The sequence below is a fragment of the Lissotriton vulgaris genome, chromosome 7 (assembly GCF_964263255.1).
Source record: "Lissotriton vulgaris chromosome 7, aLisVul1.2, whole genome shotgun sequence".
NCBI classification, from domain to species: Eukaryota; Metazoa; Chordata; class Amphibia; order Caudata; family Salamandridae; genus Lissotriton; species Lissotriton vulgaris.
Window position 1 is genome coordinate 1374659546 of NC_141695.1, and position 16071 is coordinate 1374675616.

The window sequence follows — 16071 nt, forward strand, 5'->3', positions numbered from 1 at the left end:
ACGGGGAGCCAGTGCAGGTCTCTCAGGTGGCCGGAGGTGTGGCTGTGTCGGGGGATGTCCAGGATGAGCCATGCGGAGGCGTTCTGGATGCGTTGGAGTCTTTTCTGAAGTTTGGCCGTGGTTCCGGCATAGAGGGCGTTCCCGTAGTCCAGTCGGCTGGTGACGAGTGCCTGGGTGACCGTCTTCCTGGTTTCAGTGGGATCCAAAGGAAGATCTTTCGGAGCATGCGCAGGGTGTTGAAGCATGATGACGATACGGCGTTGACTTGTCTGGTCATCGAGAGGAGGAGTCCAGGATGAAGCCCAGGTTACGTGCGTGGTCCGTTGGCTTGGGAGCCCAGGGCGGTGGGCCACCAGGAGTCGTCCTAGGCAGAGGGAGATGGTCCCAGGATGAGGACTTCCGTCTTGTCTGAGTTCAGTTTCAGGCGGCTGTTCTTCATCCATTCGGCAACGTCTTTCATCCCCTCGTGTAGGCTGGTTCTGGCGGAGGCTGGGTCGTTGGTGAGGGAGGGAGTTCTGCATCAAGGACATTTGTCTGTTCTTGCGGGGTATATTTTCTGTAAAATCTTGGGAGTGAGATACAGTTGATGTACACAATTATATGGAATTAGTTTAAATAGAGCATTTGTTCTGACAGTGTTTGTCTTTTATTGTATTTTTTGGCAATCACACGGGGTGATATTGTCTCCAAGGCTTTCCTCCCATCAAGCGGTGGCCTTTGGTATGATAGGTAAATTTCTCTCCCGTATAGCCCTATATAGGTGGGTGATAAGTTTTCGTCGTCTCACCGGATCTAGTAGCCTGGCCAATGTCTGGGACTGAACAGGCTCCTCCAGGAAGCTAAGACATAACTCCCAGGCTGTAGCTGATATTTTATTATATTGTAGATATTGACTGGCACCTAGTTTGAATGATTCAATTGCATCTTCCCTGGTTATAAATTGGCCTCCTAAATAGAGATCTCCAAGAACATCGCAACTCCCGTCTTTCCACTTTTTCACTGACATAGTTGTCTTTATATATGTGAAGGGCTTAAGCACCCATATTGGTATGTCTCAGGGAAATGAGGCTCTACGGAGAACCGTTGTGACCATTTGCTCCCATAAATGCCTCATCTATCTGACTAAGTGTCAATAAGAGCCAGGGATGCACACCCCCAACATGAGAAGTTCAGGCAAGCTTTTTTGGCACTCTATAGGACCTAACAACCTCTTTTCCCAGTTATCTGCTTCATCAAACCAATGAATTGTGTATTGTGGGTTTGCAGCCATGTAATAGTATTCTAGGTTTGGGAGTTCAATCCCACCTCTAGCTCATGTCTGCTGCAGCATTCGTAGGCTATTTCTCTTCTGTTTTGTGGACCAGTTCAGTTCCCGAAAATTTTGGTGAGGGATCTTGTATAGCGAACTCTGCATGATGTAGAGGCTCTGGGGCAGTACCACCATTTTGACAAGAGCTGTTTTCCCCATCGTCAGTGGAAGATTTTTCCAAAGATGAATGGATGCATGTAACCCCGACAGGACCCGTCCTATAATTAAGTCCAGAAAATGTTGTCTTCCCCTGGCTATCTTAATACCCAAGTAGTCGATCCCCTCGGGGCACCAGGGCAGGGGAAGACTTCGGAGTGCCGTTGAATCAAGGTTTGTCAGTATCCCACGTGGCATGATATATGACTTCTGGGCATTCACTGAGAGGTCCAAAGCAGCTGCAAAGTCTGATCATACTGTCTGCAGTATAGGGCGTGCCTCACTGGTCTCTCACAAGTACACCAGGGTGTTGTCTACGTAGAGCAAAATACCATGCACAGATCCCCCAACTGTAATCCCCCAGTGTTTAAGCTTATTGTGGAGCAACACCGTAGGTGGTTCTATGGCCACTGCAAATAGTAAAGGAGATAGAGGGCATCCCTGTCTCGTGCCACGGCACAGAGAGAACGGTTCTGATATATAGCCACCAGTGTGGACCCTAGCAATCGGAGCAGTGTAAAGTATTTGCACTTATTTAATAAATGTGGGCCCAAATCCCATTTTTCCAGAACCCGCCAAAGATACACTCATCCCACAGAATCTAAAGCTTGTTTGATATCGAGAAATGCAAGTGCATGTAGACCATCTCCAGTTTCAGGGGCCTGAAGGATGTGGAACAGTCTACAGAAGTTTAGCATTGTGCACCTCCTGGGGATAAAACCACATTGGTCTTGGTGGATAAGTGGGGGTAGATGGGGGTAGAAGTCCAGCTGCCAAGAGCCCGCTCAATATTTTGACATCCATGCTAAGCATTGAGAGAGGTCTATATGAGTTCACCTTCTCCACTGGTTTACCTGGTTGGGAATTAACACTACGATTGCCACCCGCATTGTGTCTGGAAGGCGTCCTACAGTGTAAGCTTCATTATACACTTCCAGGGATTTATCTGCAAGCATGTCTGCTGATTTGTGGTAAAATTCGGCAAGTAGGCCATCTCCTGTTTTTTTGCCATTTTTTGATTTTGTAATGAGGCAAGGACCTCATCTCTAGTCAAGTCAGTCTTAAGCAGAGCCTAATTGTCCATTGTCAGGTAAGGCAAGTCGAGCCTAGCCAAGATATCATGCACAATAGATTCCGAAGTTGTAGTATCTTCAGCATACACATCAATAAGATGTGCTCTTATCAGTTTGTTAATATTGGCGTGCGACGTGCGTGGTCTGCCCCCTGCATCTCGCAGCTCCAGAATAGGGTAACAAGACAGCTGCTGTTGCACCAATCTGGCCAATAATGCCCCTGTTTTATCCCCTTCCACATGTAATCATTGTCTGCTCACTGTATATATGTGTTTTTCAAGCCTATGCCAACCATCTTATACTGTACTTCGCAAGCAGCTCCATTCCCCTATGTCTATTGGGTTGTGTTGGAATTATCTTCAGTACCTCTGATAGTTTTGTTTTGTCTCATTCCAGGTCCCATTACATCTGCTTCTGGACCCCATTGGATGTAGTCATACACATTCTCCGGAGAACCACCATCATTGCCTCCCAGTTCTGAGCTTTGCTCTTGAATCATCCCCATATTTTGCGTGAGTAGTGTCCCAGTGCAGTCTGGACTGCTACCAAGAAGGGGGGGTCTGTTAGCGCCTCAGCACACAGGTGCCACTGTAGTGCTGCCGGGCATGGGTATCCTGAAGTCAATGAGAACATGAGAGGGGAATGATCTGAGGGGTACCTGGCAAGGCACGTCACCTCACAAGTTAAAATAGCACGGTTCGGGGTTATGAGAAAATAATCAAGTCTGCTGTATGTGCCTGCTGCAGGTGTGTAGAAGGAGAATTCCTTCTCCATTGGGTGTCTTTACCTCCATATATCTTTGAGACTTACTTCTCTTATTGAAATCTGTAATTGAGCAGTCATATGTGGTTTCGTATGCATCTTCGGGGGCTCGGGATCTTGCAGCGGGTTTAATATGCCCTTGCAATCACCAGCAAATATCAGATCACTACTCAAAAGTGGGGTTGAAACCACTATTAAATCAGTGAAGAACTGTGGTTGGTCAATGTTTGGGGTTGAGGTATTTCTCTTTGTTGCAACACTTTACTGCCTCCTCTGGGTAGGTGTTAGAATCTGACGCATCTCCTGGTTTACAAAACCTTGTAAATCTGAGAATGCGCGACAGTCCATGGGTGTTGCTTGGGAACGCTCACAGCAACACCCATGGAACACCCCTTTCCGCAGAGTAATGCATGAAAGGGGGCAAATTTACAAGGCCATAAAAGCCATATAGGGTGGTCTTCAGTGGCCTTGTAAATATGGCTGAGCATTGTGCGCCACCGGAGAGTAAAGAAAAATGACACTTTGGTGGCTCAGGGGCCTTGTAAATATGCCCCTAGGCCTCTTCCTTCAAGAGCACACCAACTGTGATGCAAGGGCTCTGGACTGACAGAGGTAGACACAAATGCAAGACTAAATGAAATGAAAATAATAGTTTTATAGGGCAGTAATGCCAGAAGACGTCTACGTCTTACCGCTGTGGAAGAGAGGACCTGGGAGAATGTGGAAATAAGTGAATATTATCCTAAGAGGGGACCAAATAACAAACTATTGGTTAAAAAGCTATGATTTCAGGACTTTTCTGAAAGCATGAAGACCTGTGCATTTCTTCAAGAAAAGAGGGAGGTAGTTCCATCTTTTAGCTTTACAGTGAATGAAGCTCCTCCCTCCCTAGTGACCTTTCTTAAAATTTGGAATCATAACATAGTGGGCAGAGGAGGACTGCAAGATTTTGGATGGGCGGTATGAAATAAATTTCTGTTTCAGATATTCTGGGCTAAAGCCATTCAACGCTTTAAAGGCAATACAAAGTGCTTTGAAGTCAGTGCACTTGCGAATAAGTAGCCAGTGGAGCCAGTGCCGGTCCTAGGCCTTTTGAGGCCCCGGGCGAAAGGAAAGATGTGAGGCCCCTCTAATTGCATATTGCGTCGCAAGAAGTGACATCACAGAAAGTGACTTCGCAGGACTTTTGATCTTAGTTATTTGGCATCACTGAAGCAAACTAATGTGAATATGGACAAAAAGAAGAGGGGATGGAAAACAGGTGAGCAAATATCCATGAGGCACTTTCAAGTAGTTCAGTGACAGTGACAGTTCAAACTTCCAGATAGTAAACTGACTTCATAGCTTCTCCCACACTCTCCTGTGCGGGGTGGCATCTGCTCCCCTAAGAGACTTCTCCCGCGGTGCCCTTTAACTCAGCGCCAACGTGAAATGACACTGCACATCATCAGACACATCACTTGCAGCAAGCCATAATAAATTCATCACGGAATGACATTTCATGTACAATAAATACATCAAGTGCAGAAACCATCAACTGAAAGCAAAGCCAAGACAGCTGCTCTTAAATATTAGAGATAGCAAAGCCTAGGAACCTAAATCTAGACAACGTCTTCCACCACTTAAGAAGCATATTTAGAGTCAGCTTGGAACTCAAATTTACATAGTAAATTAAGAGTGTAGAGTTCATCAACTCAAAGTAAATGTGAGAGAACTGCTTGCAACCAAGAATTTACAGACAGACTTGGCAGTGCCTATAGTGGTACCGGTACCCAATAAACAATCAGGGTTGCATCATGTCTTGTAACAAGGATGCCAAGTTGAGAGTCCAACAACTTACGGCAAAAGCAAGGTGACTGTTCATACACTGGAAGCAACGGGACCGCTAGTGCCAATGAACTAAAAACAAATATATATAAAGTAACATATTGCACAGAATCCACTAACATAAGGGCACTGTTACTGCATGGAAATTAAGTCCCAAAAATAATCGAAGGAATCTCTTCTACACACAACAAACATAATTTTTGTTGCCTACTAAAATGAGCTATGTGTTGCTCAGTCAGCCTCTTCTCCTGAGGCTTGTCCTAACCCCCCTCCCAATCATGCCTCATTGTACTGTAATGTTACGTGCTTAAAATAGCCACGCAACTTACTCTCAGCCACAGGTTAATAATAGCTGGTGGAGCCTTACTGTAATCAGCAAATTGATTTTTATTAAATGGCTCAATGTGTCTTTTTTTATAAAAATTACACTTTGTGGCCGAATTGTGATCCCTAGCTATGTGTGTGCCATTCCATTTCTGGTGCTTTCTGGCTATTTTAACATCTTCTTAGAGTTTCTTGTTGCTATAATGGGTGTAATTTCCTAATATTAATGTTTCCCTCGTTTCCATTGCTTGATTTTGTTCGGGAGAAAGTGTCACTCATAGTAGTTGGAAAGTCACTCATAATTACACTGACATTATAAAAATGTCACAGATAGCAATCTGTAACCTTGGCAGCTATGATGTCACTCATAATCACAATGAAATTCTGAAAGTGAAAGTGCCACACATAGCAATCTGAAACCTTGTCTAATACAATCAACACCATAGCATGAATGAATATACCTAAGACCTCTGCCCCTTCAGAAGCTCAAGCTCCACCAAGACATGACGACTCATGGATACGCAAGAAGTGAACGCGTGGATATTCAGTAACATACAGGAATCTCAGACGGCATGATTAATGCGCGGCAGAAAGAGTTTGATATGAGCGACGCTGTTAGCACAAGCACCACTGAAAATATCGTGTTTCAACCAGGCCCAAAAGACATGATATTATTGCTGTCCTACATACCTCCGGAAAACAGGGCCCCGTGAGACCAGACCTCCGTCTTGCATACAAGTGGGCACAGTCCTGGCAGCTGCTGCAACTGGATTACAAACTCCTGCCCTCTTCGACTCCCTCGGCTGGGCTCCGGTATTAATTGGGGGTACACAAAACGGTGACAGCATGCGCCAGCACGGGCGGGGTTGGTGCAACTGCCTGCAGCAGGTAGTGTAACACTGACTGCAAGCAAGTGCCATAACTAAATAAATTTACGGTGGCGCCCGCAAACCACTAGCCACCTGCCACTTTAGCTGTTCTCCACAACTACTTCTTAGACCCGCTCTAGCAACAGGATGTGACGTCCCTCTGCGGCGCCAGCCAGAAGCACACCCGCGGCCGCCTAAAAAATTGTGCCGCCTGGGGCAGACCGCACCCCCCTAGCTACGCCACTGGACACTAACTGCCGCATTTGCATTTCATGTCGGGCCGACGGGCCCCCTGCTCTGCGGGCAACTCTGTGGGGCCTGCGGCGGGGCCCCCTGAGAGCGAGGCCCTGGGCAGCTGCCCATACCGCCCATGCCTAGGACCAGCCCTGAGTGGAGCGGAGTCAATGATTGAGACCTAGAGTGAATCTTTGGAATCATAAGAAGCACACATGCTACTGCGTTCTGAAGGATTTGTAATTTGTTTATAAGTCTCTGCTGTAAATTAACATAAAGTGCATTGCAGTAATCAAGCTTCGAAGGTGTGTTAACCACTAGTTTCTGCATGTCTTGCAGAATGAATGGAAAGATCTTCCTCAGAATTTTAAGAACAAAAAAAGAAAACAACATCACTGCATTAATGTTTTTGTCAAATGACAATTTGTCACTGAAGATGATTCAAAGGTTCTAAGCTTTAGAAACTGGTGTGGATAGGGCTCCTAGTTCCTGTTGCCACCAACTTGCGGACCAGAAGGATGTGTGCTTGTGTTCTTGGATGTTTTCTGTCTATGGGATTGTGTGTGTGCGTCAGTGCGGATATGAGCGTGTTTGCTCACATTTGTGTGTGCTTCTGCATGTCTGTGCGCGTGATGGTGTATGCACGTTGGATTTGTTATCCTCTGGCGGCCGCTGGCCTGGATTTTGACTTTAATTGCCAGATGCCTGACCTTAGGATGGCTACCAGTGTACAGTACAGTCCCCTGCCTGACCCCAATGATGGCGTCCATAGTGGTCCCCTGCACGTTTTTACTTCCCTGGGACAACAATTGGACATTGACCAGACCTTGAACCTATCCCCTAACCTGCCAACACATCAGGACTTGGAACCTGCAGAACTTACCCCAGACTGTGGAGACCTAGCGATTTGGCTGATGCCCGGTGGAGCTACCATATAGCTAAAGAGGAGATGGGTTGTGGACTCCGCCCCTGCCATCACCTGCACAGCCGGATCTTGGACAGATTTTCCTTCATTACCTGTCTACTTCCCCAACTCCTTCCCCCTCCCCTGAATCTTTCCCCTTGCTTGCTTTTCCCCTTACGTATTTGTGCTTATTGTTTTTCTCGACATTACAAGAAACTATGTTGCCATGCTCTAATAACTGTGTAACCTTTGTAACGATGTAACCGCCCGGACTCGCTCCTGACCGGTTGCTCCCTCCTTGCTCCTCTCCCAGTACTGCTGCTGTCTTCCTGGGGATCTTCGCACTGCTGCCTGACATCACGGTATCGCCTGCTCTTAGTATATTAGCGGTATCGCCTGCATCTGGCCAATTTGCGCTGTGTTTTCTGGATCTCATAGCTAATAGCACATGTGATTGTAGCGCCGCCCGCCCTGCATTGCATGTGATTGTAGCGCCGCCCGCCCTGCACTGCATTTAGCTGTGTTTGCCCACCTGTCTATTTTGTGCTAATCTCCTTTTCGTTGTCCCAGGCGACCTACTGCCCCTGCCTCGCCTCCCCTCTGACCTCCATCTTGTTTGCTGTTGTTGTTTTCCCTGCCCCTCCTCCCCGCTACCGCCTCCCAGCTGCTGACGCTCCGCCCCCTCCACCATCCATTTATGGCCAATGCCTCCACGCGCAGCGTCCACGCGCTTCGGACACGCCGAAGGTGCGCCAAAGGTAAGCCCGTCTACGCCCGTCCGCGCCTGGACCGCGCCCAGCGCCAGACCCCCTGCCCCTCGCGCTCCTGCAAATTCAGCGGCACCGTCAACATCTCCGCTACGACCACACCACAGATCCCCGACCCCAACCACCTACAATGCATCCTTCTCAACACCCGATCAGTCCACAGGCACGCCATTGACCTATGGAATCTACTAGACACCATTTCTCCGGACATCGCCTTCCTTACGGAAACATGGATGAACGCTTCCTCCGCACCAGACATCACCATTGCCATCCCTGAAGACTATAAGATCACTCGCAAAGACCGTACCAGCCACACAGGAGGAGGGATCGCTATCGTCCATAAGAAATCAATCCGCATCTCAACCAGCTCTGACGCCAACCTCGCCAACTCCGAACACCTCCACTTCCAAATACACATCGACCCCAAGACCACACTCAGAGGCACCCTCCTCTACAGACCACCAGGACCCCGAGCTAAATTCAGTGAAGACATCACAGACTTCATCACTCCACACGCGCTCCCCTCCAAAGACTACATCCTTCTGGGAGACCTCAACTTTCACCTTGAAAAGATCAACGACCGCAACACCGCCACCCTCGTGGACAACCTCGCCAACCTCGGACTTAAACAACTAGTCACTTCCCCCACCCACATCGCAGGTCACACACTCGACCCCATCTTCACATCCAGCAACCATGTCTCCTTCAGCCACACTACAGACCTCCTCTGGACTGACCACAGCTGCGTTCACTTCACCTACAACAAACCAAAACCCAACATCCACCTCCAACCTACCCTGCAAAGAAACTGGAACAAAATCACCACGGACCAAATCTCCGCTTCGCTCCTTTGAAACTCCCCAGCCCTCTCTTCTAACACCAACGAAGCCGCCGCCAACCTCACCCTATGGTTATCCAACACCGCCGACACCTTAGCACCACTGAAAAAACGTCAAAGCAAACCTGGCAGCAAGAAGGCCTCATGGTTCAACGATGATCTCAAGAAGTCCAAGAAACTCTGCCGCTCCCTCGTAAAGGCCTGGAAAAAAGACCCAACCACCAGCACCAAGGACGCCTTCAAAAACGCCACCCGCACTCACCACCAATTGATCCGAAAAGCCAAGAAAACAGCATTCAAGGATCGACTTGACAACAACGCCCACAACAGCAAGGAACTTTTCAACATCGTCAAGGAATTTTCCAATCCCTCGGCCAACTCCAACGACATCACCCCCTCTCAAACCCTCTGCGACTCCCTAGCCTCATTTTTCCACAACAAGATTGCAGACATCCACAACAGCTTTGACAACCAACCCGGAAACCAACCCACCCTACCATTTGCTGATCATCTTCCCCCCGTGAACACCCTTAACGACTGGAACCCAATCTCCACTGAGGACACCATCCGCCTGATGAATTCCATCCACTCAGGATCCCCCACAGACCCATGTCCTCACCACATCTTCAATAAAGCAGACTCCGTCATAGCACCGCACCTCCGAGACGTCATCAACTGCTCCCTCAACTCCGCCACCTTCCCGGAAGACTGGAAACACGCTGAACTCACCGCCCTTCTGAAAAAACCAACAGCAGATCCCACCGAACTCAAAAATTACCGCCCCATCTCGCTTCTTCCATTCCCTGCCAAAGTCATCGAGAAAGCTGTCAACAACCAGCTCGCCGCCTTCCTCGAAGCCAACAAATCCCTCGACCCCTCACAATCTGGCTTCCGAGCAAAACACAGCACTGAGACCGCCCTCATCGCAGCAACAGACGACATTCGAACTCTACTGGACAATGGAGACACAGTCGCCCTCATCCTCCTTGACCTCTCTGCAGCTTTCGACACAGTCTGCCACAGCACCCTTTTACAACGCCTCAATAACATCGGAATCCAAGGAAAAGCACTTGAATGGATCACCTCGTTCCTCACCGGAAGAACCCAGAGAGTCCGCCTTCCTCCATTCAAGTCCGAGGCCTCTGAAGTCATCTGCGGCGTACCACAAGGATCCTCACTCAGTCCCACCCTCTTCAACGTATACATGAGCCCCCTCGCGGCCATCGCACGCCAACACAACCTCAACATCATCTCTTACGCGGACGACACTCAACTGATCCTTTCCCTCACCAATGACCCCAGCACCGCCAAAACTAACCTACACGAAGGAATGAAAGAAGTTGCCGAATGGATGAAACAAAGCCGTCTGAAACTGAACTCGGACAAAACAGAAGTCCTCATCTTAGGTACATCCCCCTCTGCATGGGACGACTCCTGGTGGCCAGAAGCCCTCGGAAAAGCACCCATCCCGACAGACCACGCACGGAACCTAGGCGTCATCCTGGATTCTTCACTCTCAATGAACAGACAAGTCAGCGCCGTATCCTCTTCCTGCTTCAACATTCTTCGCATGCTCAGAAAAACATTTCGCTGGATCCCCTCCGAAACAAGGAAAACAGTCACCCACGCTCTGGTCACGAGCCGACTGGACTACGGAAACACCCTCTACGCAGGTACTACCGCAAAACTCCAGAAGAAACTCCAACGAATCCAAAACGCCTCAGCCAGGCTCATATTAGACATCCCACGCAACGAACACATCTCTGGTCACCTTAAAGACCTCCACTGGCTACCCGTCAATAAGAGGATCACTTTCCGTCTGCTTACCCATGCACACAAATCACTCTACAACATCGGACCAGACTGCCTCAACTCACGACTGTCCTTCTACACCCCCTCCCGCCAACTACGTTCTTCCAGCCAAGCCCTCGCCACTGTACCTCGCATCAACAAGACCACCATGGGAGGCAGATCCTTTTCATACCTGGCTGCTAAAACATGGAACTCACTCCCCGCTTACCTTCGCCTTACCCAGAACCACCTAGCATTCAGAAAGCAACTTAAAACTTGGATATTTGACAAGTAATCCTCCTCCCCTTCCTAAGCGCCTTGAAACCCTCTGGGTATGTAGTGCGCTATACAAATTCCATGACTTGACTTGACTAACTATGATCTGATGCTCATGTAAAGCGCTCTGATACCTCCGGGTCTAGCCAGCGCTATATAAAACCTTTAAAATAAAATAAATAAATAAAATTAATAAATTGCTACCTAGCAGGAGTGCCGCGGGTTTACTGTGATTTAGTTTTACCCAGTTATTGGACATCCAAATACTAATCTCCAGCATACAGATATGGAATATACTCGCTGTATCTTCCGGTTTGCCGGCAACTCATATGACTATTTGAGTATCGTCTGCATAACTAATGACTGAGAATCCTAACTTTTTAATCAGCGTTGTCAGGGGGGAAACATAAAGATTAAAGAGTGTAGGGATCAATGATGAGCCCTGTGGGACGCTACACGATAGTGAGATGGTGTTGAAAGAAAAGTCATCTATGGCTGCAAATTGTTTTCTCTCCAAGAAAAAAGATTTTAAAATGGTCGGGTAAGAGCCCCTGATACCAAGAGAATGAAGCTGGTCAATCGGAATATCATGGTTGACAGGATCAAATACAACCTTGATCCTGTTGGATCTTTCTGCTGCATTTGATACAAAGTCTAGAATAGGTCTCAACTCTTCTGAGGTGACTATTATAGCAAACTCCGTACTGTGTTCGCCCCTAAAGCTGAGCTGTGAGTGGTCCAGTAGATGGTTAGATTCAAGGACTGTTAAGAATTCTTTGTTCAGCGCCTTCTTAATGACCTTGGCAGGGAAGGAGAGGTGTGATATTGGCCAATAAATATTTGGATCGGAAGGAGTCAGGTTTGGTTTCTTAAGTAGTGGCAAGATGAATGCTATTTTCAATGCCTTTGCAAAGTATTCTTGGCAGATCACGTCATTGAAAATAATCATCAGTTGGTTGGGTAATACATTGGGAGCCACCTGTGAAATTTTAGGAGGGGGGTCCAGAGAGGAACCTGAATTTATTGCCAGGCGAAGGTCCAGAACTCGAACAATCGATAAGTTGAAAAAGAGGAGAGGAGTGTTGAATCAGGACATATCACCATTATTGTAGTGAATAGCTCCCTGCTCGAGTTTTTGCAATTTGTATTCGATGCATAAAGTAGGCTGATTGTTCTTTACACAATTCCATTCACTAATTTAGTTTGTAACATTCTTTTTCTGTTCTATTGTCATGAGCCTCCATTTCCGTTCCTGGTTCCTACAGGGTTGTTTACACTCTCTTAGTTTGTCCATGAACTAAGGCTGTGATGGAGAGGCTGTCCTATTGACTGTGATTTTTCTGGGCTAGCCGTCTAGTAGCCAGGTCTAGCCAGGGGTGGTAGTTAGTGATGGCGTGATCAAGGTTTGTGGAAGGAGCTGGTGTAGAGGTCGTAAGAATCGCTGCTAAGTTAGTGGAATCTATTTTGTGCCACTGGTGACTTTTTCTTGATTTAGGTAGAACCGCGAACTTTGCAAGAATGGCTGAAGTTTTGATTTCAAACAGCACTTTATGATGATCTGACCATGTAAGTGGCAATGAGTCAGTAAAGGATAGCAGGCTATAGTCGGAAAAGATTCCATCCAATCTATGCCCAGCCGAGTGTGTGGGTGTGCTGACCAGCAGCACCAACCTGAGGCTACTCATCAGGTCAAGAAGGGATTCAGATTCTTTGTCATGGCTTTTTTCCAAGTTAAAGTTAAAGTCCCCTAAGATTGTGAAATCTGCATGATCGACCATAGTAGCCAGCCATTGGCTGATATATTGTACAAATGGAACTCTAGGGCCCGGCGGACGATAAATTAGGAGCCCGTTAAATGAGATACTTTTGTTGAGGGTAAGTTTAAAAGATAATGCCTCACGCTCAAACATGTTGGTGACAGGAGTGAAGAAACCAGAGACCTTGTTGTGATAAACTATCACAAGTCCCCCACCCATCTTAACTGCTCGATCATGCTTAAAAATTGGAAAACCATCAGGAATGACTAACACTAAACCTAGACTTGAGCTGGCATTTGCCCAGGTTTCAGGCTCTAAACCTGTAAAAAAGTTGCAGAATTGGTTATTGTTTTGGCAGTGATTAGGCTCTGGGAGCCTCCACCGCTGTTACAGTACTAAATTGTTAAATAACATAATATCACATCCTGTGCACTTTACTGGATTAGTGAGTTTAAGGAAACCTGTGATGCGTCATAACTGATTTTTACCTGAGGGGCGACGCAACAGCAGTTGTTCCCTGTTATAATGGGGCACCATATGAGGGCCCAAACAAAAAACGAAGGGGGGCTGGTGCTAGACGCGATCCGGACCAGAACGGGCGAAGAAAGGCTTGCCTTAGGTGCAGCTCCGGCGTATTCACGCCCTGCAGCCGCTTAAATGCGGTTCCCTAACTAGAGCCCAAAAAGTCTTCCCGGTGGTCTAGTGGCCCACAGGGAGTAGGGATGTCAGGGGAAACAACAGGCTAATTGGAAAATGAGGGTGAGCAAAAAGTGTACCAATAAACAAATAAGCAGCACCTAGCAGATCTAAATATTTCAATGTAAAACAGATTAGAAAACAAGGTGATCCAAATGATTACATCATAGCAGCACCTGGTTTTAGACCTGGTCTTAGAGACCTGGTCTTCATCACACTTTCAACTTATATCCGCCATCAAACTTTAGTGTACAAAGTCTAGAAACGCACAAACAAAACACGCATATTCCAACAATGGGGAAACAATTTAACATGGGGTGGGAGATCTATTAAATGTTTGCAGGAATGAAGAGGAATGACCACTATGGATGTTAACAAGAGAATTTACTGAAGGACGGATTGTGGCTGCGGCTCAGGGGTTTCATAGGCCAATCAATTTTCAGAGCAGTAAAGTTGCTCGGTTTTAATTCTGCAACAATATATTTGGGCAGCTTCCTTTTGAAGCTTTAATCACCCTGGTAACCTTTCATGCAAACAGTCGCATCTGGCATTTCGGTGGCTTGTGAAGTGTCTGCGAGCATGGCGACAGATAAGGCACAGATACTGGGATATGGTCTACGTATGTTGTCTAGGTACGCGCAGTCTCACACACCTTTATGTGAGGTTGTATGTGGTGTCATAACTGTAAGGTGGCACGCTACATTCCTCCGCAAATTGAAGTGTGAATGATCACATATTATATAGTCGCACAGTTCATGTTGGCAAGGTAAGTCTTGCAGAATTTGTGATGACTGCAAGTTTGACCATAAATGGTAGTGGCCAGCACCTAGTTCCGGGGGCGTGCTCAGTAGGTCTGTAGGGATTCACCTTCCCGTGGACAGGTTGTCATCTCATGAGTTTCACTGAGACCTGGGAGACCTTCTTGTGGTGCAGGATCATTTCTTTCTTTTCACACTTCCACTTCTGGCTCAGGTATGTTGGGGTGTGCCTGGTTTCATTGCTTTTCTGGATGCTTCCATTTCTCAAATAATGGAAGTCGCTGCTAATTTTTTCTTTGGGCCATGATCATGGTTCGGTTCTGTCTTTCACAATCCACGACTCATACTCGAGGGGGATTTTCAATTTACTCCCATGGTGGCAATTTGTGAGCAGTACCATGTCCCCTCATTGAAGGTGACTCAAGCTGTGCTCATCTTGCTGCTTTGACAGAGGTGGTGGGGAGGACTTGGGACCAAGTTGGTGATGCAGGTACAGTGTTTCTTAAGGTTCTTCTAAGCATCATGCCTGCTGGTGTGTAGATGGTCTTACAGTGTGGCATGCTGCGATACATTCTCAGAAAATTGTGATATTGAACATCCTCGCCCAGCTCCATACAATTCTGATGACTTTATTTAGGCATCCAACCATACTTTCAACTTCTCCAATAGCCTGGGCTAGCAGGGGTTCTCTTTTGGTGGCATGGAATTGTTGGAAGTTAAATGGTGGGTCATAATGTGTTGAAGGGTCTATGGTAGACTGAACTCTTCTGGTACAATTTCTAAGTTTGGATAGATATGTACAAATACTGCTGATGAGGATACATCCATGTCAGGAAGTTTGCTGTGTGGATCTGTGATGACTAGAAAGTGTCTGCCTTCAGGAAGCATCCAGTAATCTGCACTCTTGCCGTTGTTTTGCACCACCTTCTCAGGGATGGTGAGAGTGGTGCATTCTGGTGCTCCTGCAGTTTGGCACAACCAGCGTTCCCCCACTATTTGGTCAACCAGGATATCTATCTCTGGGAACCATAACTTCTCCTGGCGTCTGGATTTGGTTTTCACTGCTCCCTGATATCCTAAGTGAACTAGGTATTACATGGCATCAGAGAAATTAGGGTATTACGCGATAGTCCCCTTGAAGATTATATCACTTCAAACTTTTTATAGTGTTTGCAAATACAAGTGGCTCATTTCTTCCTTGCCATGTGCCTTCGATAGGGATATTTGTCATGAATTCGTCTTGGTAGCCATTCTTACTTTCTGCAGGCATTCATCTTGGCCTACACTATGCAATCAAGTGAGAGGGCCTTTGGGCATGTCATTGATGCCAAGTGGTTGGCATATTTATCAGCTTCAAAAATGTAGTCAGTTTTATAATATGTTCTAGAAAGGGGGCGGTGTGACATGTAATCCTCTGTAATATTGCACCCAAGCTGTGATGGTAGAATGTGTTTATGATCTGTAATGATTTAGAAATGATTTCCATACAGATACAAGTGGAGGTGAGCGCAGCCCCATTTGAGGGTAAATGTAGCATTTCAGTTTGTGAATATCACTGTTCTGTGCTTGAAAGGGCCTTGCTGGCAAGCGCAATGGGCTGCTAAAGTTCAGGCTCCTTACGCACAAACTTGCATCAGGACAGCTTCCTGTTCCACTAAGCTGGCGTCAACAGAGAGCCCAGACTCTCTGCTATCGGCAAAGTAGCTTTCTGTTGGTCATTTTGGATAGAT